The sequence below is a fragment of the Tauraco erythrolophus genome, unplaced genomic scaffold (assembly GCF_009769465.1).
Source record: "Tauraco erythrolophus isolate bTauEry1 unplaced genomic scaffold, bTauEry1.pri scaffold_48_arrow_ctg1, whole genome shotgun sequence".
In the NCBI taxonomy this organism is placed as follows: Eukaryota; Metazoa; Chordata; class Aves; order Musophagiformes; family Musophagidae; genus Tauraco; species Tauraco erythrolophus.
Window position 1 is genome coordinate 309,161 of NW_028238617.1, and position 9,280 is coordinate 318,440.

Sequence of the window (9,280 nt, forward strand, 5' to 3'; positions counted from 1 at the left end):
TGCAGCAGGGCCAGGCAGAGTACCATGAGATCTCCCACTCCTGCTCAGAAGGTGTAGGTGGACCATCAAGCATCATGGTACCTCATCACCGGGACCATGCAGATGCAACAAGGGGATTCAGTGGGAGACCAAGGAGAGACAAACTGGAAGCACAAAATGAAGATTGAGACAGAGCAGCTCCAGGGCATGTGCCCTTGTCCCGGGCTCCAACCCTGCTCTTCCAGCTGGGATTGCCATAGACTCTGCCTGTATTTAAGCAGCCGAGAAACCCAGGACTTCAATCATTCCTGCTTTTCTGTGTGTAGGTGTAATTGATAGTGCTGTCAAGAGCCTGCAATTAAGCTAGTTGTCTTTCCAGCTACTTCATACATCAATTATCTCTCTTGCTGGGCTAAGGGCAAGCTGTTCCAGAGCAGAACAAATTTGCAAATCATGAGGCAGAAGAAAACCTTTGGCATCAGCTGCTCTTGGAGAGAGAATACCAGCAAGGTTTCTGGTAACCAGTTTTGTTTTTCATCAGTCTTGCGAAGCGTGAGGAAAAAGCCCTCCAAAGAGCCCAGGGAGTGGAAAAACAACAACAAAAAAAGAAAAAAAATCCCTGTGAAAACAAGGAAAGAAACAAGCAAGTGAGATACTATCAAATTTCTTGGGAATTTGAAATGCTTAAATGTTCAATTGCCAAAAAAACCCACCAAGGCACCAGGCTTGAACCTATAGAAAAAGTTAAAGATTAGTATGGCATAATAGCAGGGGAAAATAATTTCTTTCCGACCATCTGAAACGAGCCCCTTTGCCTTTCTGTTTTGAAAGAGACTTTGACAAGAAGCCACAAAGACAGAGATGTAATCTTGGCTCCACCTCTGAGGTATTGTGAGGTGCTCAGCAAATACATTAAACTTATCAGCCTTTTCTTCCCCATCTGTCAAGCAACTCTAATAAATCTTCTTTATTTCCCTTGAGGTATCCCAAGGGTTTTAATTACAAGCTCGAATATAAAGGACAGCAACAGCGAGTAGCCACACAGCAGCTGTATTAATAAGGTAGTTTTGCAGGATACTGGTTTCTGGTCTGCCCACCAAGGCCAAGCCTACTGCTGTTTCTAATTAAATGATTAACAAGCATCCAGTTAACAGTCTTGTGGCTGAGCTTCCTATCTCCTAGGCTATTCATTATCTTCTCCATGTGAGCCTCCTTTTTTGATGTGTTCTACACAATCAGGGCTGAAAACTTAGTGAGAAGATACAGCTAGGCTAATTTATTCTTCTAAAAGTTGGGCATGCAAGCCTGAAGCTGGTCACTTTAGACTTTCTTGGACTCAGCGAAGAAGAAAGAGGAAGGTTGTTTGGAGAGCAACCTCTCAGATGTGCCTGTGCCTCAGCACAGACCTAGCATGAAAAGTTAGAAGAGGTGAGTCCTGCCCAGTCAGTTATGGTCTTTAACTGAGGATGGTGTGTGGAGAACTATTTATAAAAAACAAATATTTTGCAATTGTACCACAGCAAGGAAATTTGTGTGTCTGGTCCACGCCATGGTTCCCACCTCCCAAGCACCGGGCTGCCTTCCGCTCTGCCTCATAGGCTCAAACAGTCCGAGAAGGGAGTGACTACGAAGAGAACAGATACTGCAAAAATGACTTCTAATTTGCTGTTCAACAGAACGTTCCTTTACAGATTGTCCTTGACAGAGGGAAATACTCGTACAGCCATTTGCTAAGCTGTAATTAATGTAAGGAAGGAAGACAAACGAGGAATGCTCACGAAACCCAGCCCCACAGGATCCTCTGAGCTGTGTATGCAAGCAAAGTGATTTAAAACAGTAAAACTCCACAGGATTTCACAAATGTTCAGTGTTACGCATTGTTTTGCATATTTAAACCTAGGAATTGCTCCCAGGCAAGGCAAACCCCAAGAAAACCCCAAATTATTCATCTGCGCCAACCAAGCCCCACTTCTGAGATAAGTATAAAGGAGGCTCTCGGGGGTGTTGGAGCAGAGGGACACCTTTTTGAGCTGCCTAGTCTGCTGTTCCCCATCACATCTGCCAGCATGAGCCATCAGCTGTCAGCTGGAAGGTCTCTTAATGGAAGAAAGTTCTTCTCATCATCTTCTGCTGCGAGTGGCATGAGCGGCTGTCGAAGCAGCGCTCTCCCCTCTGCCGCACTATTCGGCAGAGGTTGTAGAGCCTGGAGCCACAGCGACCGAAGCCTCCAAAACACAGACAGGTGTCAACGGATTTCTTCTGGCCAAAGCCTCGCACAAGGGGTCTGTGGAGGCTGGGGGTGCAGGGGCATCCAGGCCAACAGCCAAGGTGGGAGTCCCGGGTTGGGCTTCCACAGCAGGAGCTGCAAAAGCGAAGGTATTCGCGCGGTGCGTGTTGATGAGAGCCTTTTGCAGCCTCTTGGTGTGAAGATTGACCCCGAAATCCAGCACATCCGAAAGCAGGAGAGAGAGCAGATGAAGAGCCTCAATAACCAGTTTGCCTCTTTGATTGACAAGGTGAGAGCTGAGACAAGACTTAAAAGGAAGGAAACCTTCCATTTCGCTCAGGTCTTTGATTTCTCTCTTTCTCTCACTCTATTACATGAGCCTTGTGCTGGTTTTACCATGCATGGCTCCAGTACCAAGCACTTGGCTCCAGTACCAGGCACTTCAAGTGCAGATGTAGCTGATAGTGTGATTTTTATCTGGCATATGGACTTTGATACGCTGCATCTGTTTTTACTATTAATAGTGGAAGAGAGCTGCTCCTCCAAGGCATCGTACTGAGCTTCTGCACTGCTAACTTCTCTCTCTGCAGCTAGACCTTATAAAGTTGCATTGTCTCTGTCAATAAATGATGGTTTCCACTATCAGCCAATTGATAGGCAGATCTATTTAAATATTCCTTGGTTTCTGTAGCTGCTACAAAGGCTGTGCTGTCCAGGGCTTCCTTGGAGAACGGGAGAGCAGCATGCCCAGTTTGCTGTAGGATTATAGGATTATGAAGACCACAATGCCTCTCTTTTGTCCTCTCATCCCCTCCAAACCATAATGAGCCCCTGGAGCATTGACTCAGAAGAGAAAATGCCTTGTTCCTCCCACATTTGTCTGGTGCCCATACAATGCACGTGCCTGAAAAAGGTGGCTTTGCTTTCTGAATCAGGTACAGCATCTGGAGCAGCAGAACAGGGTGCTGGCCACCACGTGGGACCTGCTCCAAAAGCAAGTGCTGCCATCCCAGAAGAACATCAAGCATGTCTTCAACAACTTCGTTTGCAGCCTGCAGAGGCGGCTGGACTCACTGCTGCATGAGAAAGGGCAGATGGAGCCTGAGCTGAACAACACGGAGAAGCTCGTTGAAGAGTTCAGATGCAAGTGAGTGAGCAGAAACCATCTACAGGGCAGTGAGCTCAAACAGCTTCTCTAATTGGACTTTTATTTTTGTCCATATAAAACTGAGATATAAAATATCTGGATTAGTACATAATATATAGAGATATAGATATTTTATATATTAATAAACTATCTATATCTGTATTAATCATAGAATCATACAATCATAGAATGGTTAGGGCTGGAAGGGACCTTCAAAGGTCATCTAGTCCAACCCCCCTGCAACAAACAGGGATATCTCCAACTAGATCAGGTTGATCAGGGCCTCGTCCAACCTGGCCTTGAACGTCTCCAGGGATGGAGCATCCACCACCTCTCTGGGCAACCTGTTCCAGTGTTCTACAACTCTCATGGTAAAAAATTCTTTCCTAATATCCAATCTGAATCTACCTCCCTCTATTTTAAAACCATTACCCCTTGTCCTATCACAACTGGCCCTCCTGAACAGCCTCTCCCCATCTTTCCTGTAGGCCCCCTTGAGGTACTGGAAGACCGCTATAAGGTCACCCCGGAGCCTCCTCTTCTCCAGGCTGAACAGCCCCAACTCTTTCAGCCTGTCCTCATAGGAAAGGTGCTCCAGCCCTCTTATCATCTTCGTGGCCCTCCTCTGGACCCTCTCCAACTGGTCCATGTCCTTCTTATGTTGGGGGCTCCAGAACTGGACACAATACTCCAAGTGAGGTCTCACGAGGGCAGAGTAGAGGGGGAGAATCACCTCCCTCGACCTGCTGGCCACGCTCCTCTTGATGCAGCCCAGGACGCGGTTGGCCTTCTGGGCCGCAAGAGCACATTGCCGGCTCATATTGAGCTTCTCGTCCACCAGTACTCCCAAGTCCTTCTCCTCAGGGCTGCTCTCGATCCATTCACCACCCAGTCTGTATTTGTGCCTGGGATTGCCACGACCCAGATGTAGGACCTTGCATTTGGCCTGTTTGAACTTCATGAGGTTGACACGGGCCCACCTCTGCAGCCTGTCGAGGTCCCTCTGGATGGCATCCCTCCCTTCCAGCGTGTCGATGGCACCACACAGCTTGGTGTCATCGGCGAACTTGCTGAGGGTGCACTCCATGCCACTGTCCACGTCACCGACAAAGATGTTGAAGAGGGACGGGCCCAACACGGACCCCTGAGGGACACCACTCGTGACCGGTCTCCACTTGGACATCGAGCCGTTGACCACCACTCTCTGAGTGCGGCCATTGAGCCAATTCCTTATCTATCTATAGACATATCAAAATATCTATAAAAAGGCTGAGATCCAAAAGCACCCTGACCCCTAAATACCTACACAAACAAGGTCTCCAGTCTGAGGATGACCCAGCAACCAGTCTCTTCTATGCCCCAACAGATACAAACAGGAAATGAACAGACGCACAGCTGCTGAGAATGAGTTTGTGTTCCTGAAGAAGGTAAGGAATTTGGATGAATGAAAGGGCTGGATGCAGAGATCCAAGGAGTCTACTCTGATCTGCTCCTTGCAAGGCAAGAGTCAGGTCTTGATAATGTTCAAGGTCATTGGACAAATATGGATGCAGAAAAACATGTCACAGAGCATTGCCAGAGAGTAATGAACCTCTGCCCTTTATTACAGAAGATATAGTTCTATGCTAGTCCTCATGCCCAAATCATGATGTTTTTCGATATTGTACATGCTTTTGGGGCCCCTCAACCATTGCTATTGAGGCGACATCTGAGCTTCCCAATTATATTTCCTAAACAAAATTTATTACTTTAAAAACATAATGAAATTGCCTTAGGTCTCTATGTAGGCACCATTTTGACTTCTAAATGTCTGGGAACTCTTTTAGGATGCAGACTGTGTCTATTTGACCAAGGCAGAGCTGGAAGCAAAGGTGGAAACTCTAAAGCAGGAGATGGAGTTCCTGAAATGTGTGTCTGCTCAGGTACGGATGCTCTTGTCCCATTCTTGCTTGATGGCTGCTATTCCCACCAGCCGCTCCTTGTCTACATTGATTTAGGTCTGGTTAAACCAATCCATCAAGATCTTTTTGGGAGGCAATGGGAATTCCAGATAAGGAAGACTTTGAGATCTCAGTCAAACCCTTGAGCTGAATGTGTGATCGAATCTAGTTTCAACTACTGGGTTGTGGCTCGGGTCAAACTCTCAGTGGTGTTAGTGCTTCCACTGGAGTGTGAGGTAACAAATCCAGGGACAGCTTACTGCCACTTCACATGGCTTCTAGGAAATTGCTGAGCTGGAGAGAAGTCCCTGTGACACCTCTGTCATTGTGAAAATGGAGAACAGCCGAGGCCTGGACGTGGAGGGCATCCTCAGGAGAGTTGAGTGCTGGTATGAGGACATAGCTCAGAAAAGCAAGGTGGAGTTGGATGCGCTGTACAGAGCTAGGGTAAGTTGTAGCACCTGGTGACACATCCTTAATTCTCTCACTGTCAAAAGTAGTAGTACAAAGGCAGTGATTTTTTTCTTTCTGTCTTCACTGTCTAACTTCTGAACCTGATTTTCCATTTTGCTAAACTGTGTGAGTCTCAAAGTCAGGAGAACATTCCCAGAAGAGACACAGTGCAATGGGACAGGGCTCAGTCGTGCTGGGAACGGGGAGATACTGAGCGAGTTGAACAGCAAAAGCTACAGGAGGAAAACTCCATTTGCTGTTGAAAGTCTCAGGAGCTGCAAAGTCATGAGGACTTTTCTAAAGTTGGTTTAATTCACTCTGGAAGTAGAAGCAAGGCTCCTGAATGATGTACACTGCCAGTATTAGCTGCCAGCTCTCTCTTTTATTACTACCAGTTCCAAGAGCTTGAGGAGGCAAAGGGGAGACATTGCAAAGAACTGAAGTCCCACCAGCAAGAGATGGAAGAGCTGAATTTTGTGATCCAGAGAAGGCAGTGTGACCTTGAGAATGTGAAGAAGCAGGTATGATGGATCCTATTTACTCACTGGATCCCAGATGTGAGATCCCCAGTCATGTTTTCTACATCTCTGTGGCCTTTCTTTCATCTTTATCAAACCAGCCTCACACTGGTTCCATCAGTCTAGAGAAGATGTTACCAGTGCTGAACAGGCAAGAAGGATTATCTGCTAGTTTATTTTCTGTTGGATCCCTTTGATTATTGCAAAGAACTAACTGCACCAAATTAGATCGTTGGATTGGCTACAGCCACTCGGAAAATTGCTAAAATTGCTCCAGCAAGGATTCTGGCAGGAGACAATGCTTCTGACACAGGTTCAAAGCATCCAATAAGTAGGGTAGAATTATGACTCACCAGTAATTCAACATCCATAGAAACTGGTATAATTTTCAGACCATCTAATTCATTACATAGTTTATAACGGGAAGTAAGGGAAAACCTTAATTATTAGTTCCAATTAGAACAAAGTATTGGTATCCTTGAAACAAGACTTGAACGCAGTCTGGCAGCACAGGGACATGTCCAGCCTTTCTGTAGTATTTCAGAATTGAGATTTGATTTTGGAACCACTTGGCTTTCCTAAAAACAACCTCAATACTTCCCACTTTGAGATTCTCAAAAGAAGTGAGAATTTCATTTCCAAAGGTGAGTATGGCAAGAAAGAAGCCAGGGAAAAATAAGGACGACTTGTGTTTCCCTTGGCAGGTGTCCTCTCTGCAAACATCAGTTTGTGATACTGAGCAGCGTGGGGACTGTGCCCTCAAAGATGCCCGAGAGAAGCACATTTTGCTGCAGAATGCCCTCCAGAAGTCCAAGGATGAGCTGGCTTGCATGCTGCGGGATTACCAGGAGCTGCTGAATGTCAAGCTGGCCCTGGATATAGAGATTGCAACATACAAGACTTTACTGGAGGGTGAAGAGAGCAGGTGAGTACCACTACAACTATGCGTGGGCAGTGTTCAATCCTTGGGACTCTTCAACAGAGACGAGGAGGCTGGAAAATGCTAGAAACATTAATTACGTGATGGATAACCTTGTGACCTTCTTCTGCTTCAGGATACGCCTTGGGAGCCCCGTGACAGTGTGTAAGTAAGCTCAAGGTTCTCTATTTTCCTTTCAACATTAAATGATCTAGTTCTGGTTTGCAGGGGAAGGAGGAAGACTGCAGACTGCGTCCTCCTCATGACTGATTCAACTTGTATTTTCCCATGACAGTGATCACCACCCCTTGGTACACCATCTCTGGCTGCAAAGCCGACCTGGGATGTGGATCTGGTGGAAAGCCCAGAAGATGCAAGTCCTCCTGTAGTGCTGGTAGAGCATCCCTACTCGAAGATGCTGCTGCCTGCCACAGAGGATTCACCTCCAGAAGCATTGCCAGCTCTGTAGGCGGGATCCCTGGTGCTCCCAACCACATCCCCAGGATTGAGGAATTTAAGGCTGGAGGCGGGGGCCATTCGTGCTGGAGCTCGGCCCCTCTGGCCTCTGGTGGACTCTGCGGTAGGACTGCAGGGAGGTGTGGGGAGAGCTGCAGAGCTGCAAAGAGCGCGGGGAACTCAGCTCCCCCACAAGGGATGTGTTGGTCAGGGGTGAGGATTTCAAGTGGACCTTCATGCCCCAGGAACACCCAGATCCAAACTTCAGCTGTGAGAGTCGGGACAACCAGGATGTCAGACCTAATGTAGAAAAATGAAAGTCCTGCTCCACTTTCAGTGACGAAAATGTCCTCAACTCCACCTTACACATGAGGAAGATGCACATTGGGTACAAGAACATTGTAGCATCACGAAACCACATCAAAGAAACTCCACCAGGATCACATCAAAAAAAGGACATATAAAACACACACCTTTTGATTTCTGCTCTTTCTTTAAAGGGCTGGTGTTTGTGTCTGGCACTTTTCATCACTCAGTTCCTGCTTCCCAGTAGCTGTCTTAGTTTTCCTGATCAAGCCTTTGCTATCTATGAAACAAGCTGTGATATTTAATTCAGAATGCTTTCCCTAGAGTGCTCTGGGAAGTGTTTCTGGAAATGAGCTCTCCAGGACTCACCATTTCATCAAAGTTTATCTGACGCAGTTTTAGGCAAGTCAGTGGGGTTGTAGTGGTGAGACGTGGGGTCACGGAGAGGAGGGGCAGGACTCCAGTGATGTTCTTTGTTTGCTGTCTTCGAGCAGTTTGGTCATCCATATGCAGGCAGGCAAGTCATAAAGGAAATCTCAATTAAAAAACCCACATTTCACCTTCTGTAGTCAGCAAAGAGTAATTACATCACTTGTGCTCCTGTTAGCTTCCTTGCTCTGTGTCCTGACATATGCACCCTCGCTTCTATCTTGATGGCTCAAGAGCTTTCAACTTTTTGCTTTTTCCAATAAATTGCACGGAGAACAAATGTGTTGCCACTTGGTTTTTAGTGTTTCCAAGAACACAGGAATGCCCTATTCCTAAATTGGACAAGACGTATCTGCTAATTAGAAGTCTTAACAATTAAGCAGAGGTGGCAGGGCTGCCCAGAGAGTGTCATGTAGATTCAGTCTTCGGTTGGTTTAAATTATGGAAGCCTTTTAACGTCAGCTAATTTATGCTGATTTGCACCAAATTTGGCTCCTACTCAATGCTATTCAGTGAGTGCTTTAAGATTCCTGGAGAAGCCATCTCATCTTTTTGCATTCATGTGTCTGCCACAGAGGTGTGAAGACAAAACACCTTTTACACCTCTTCAAAATCTGCTGTAGCAGGGTCACTATAGGAAAAAACCTCCGGAATGTGCTTGGTTACTTTTTTCAGCATCATTTTAGAAATCCTACAACTACCAGTTTAGGGTTTCAAAACAGATCAAAGGGAGATATTTTATTGTGCATTTGAGCAGATTAAAAAAAGAAGCCAACAATTTAGTGACACAAATCAACCACAAAGGACTGAAGTGTTTTGTGATTAAACTGATGAAAGCCAATGAGCAGAACAGAGACATGAAATGTATGGAGGTAAGTTGGACAGATATGAGTTTTACAAAAGGGG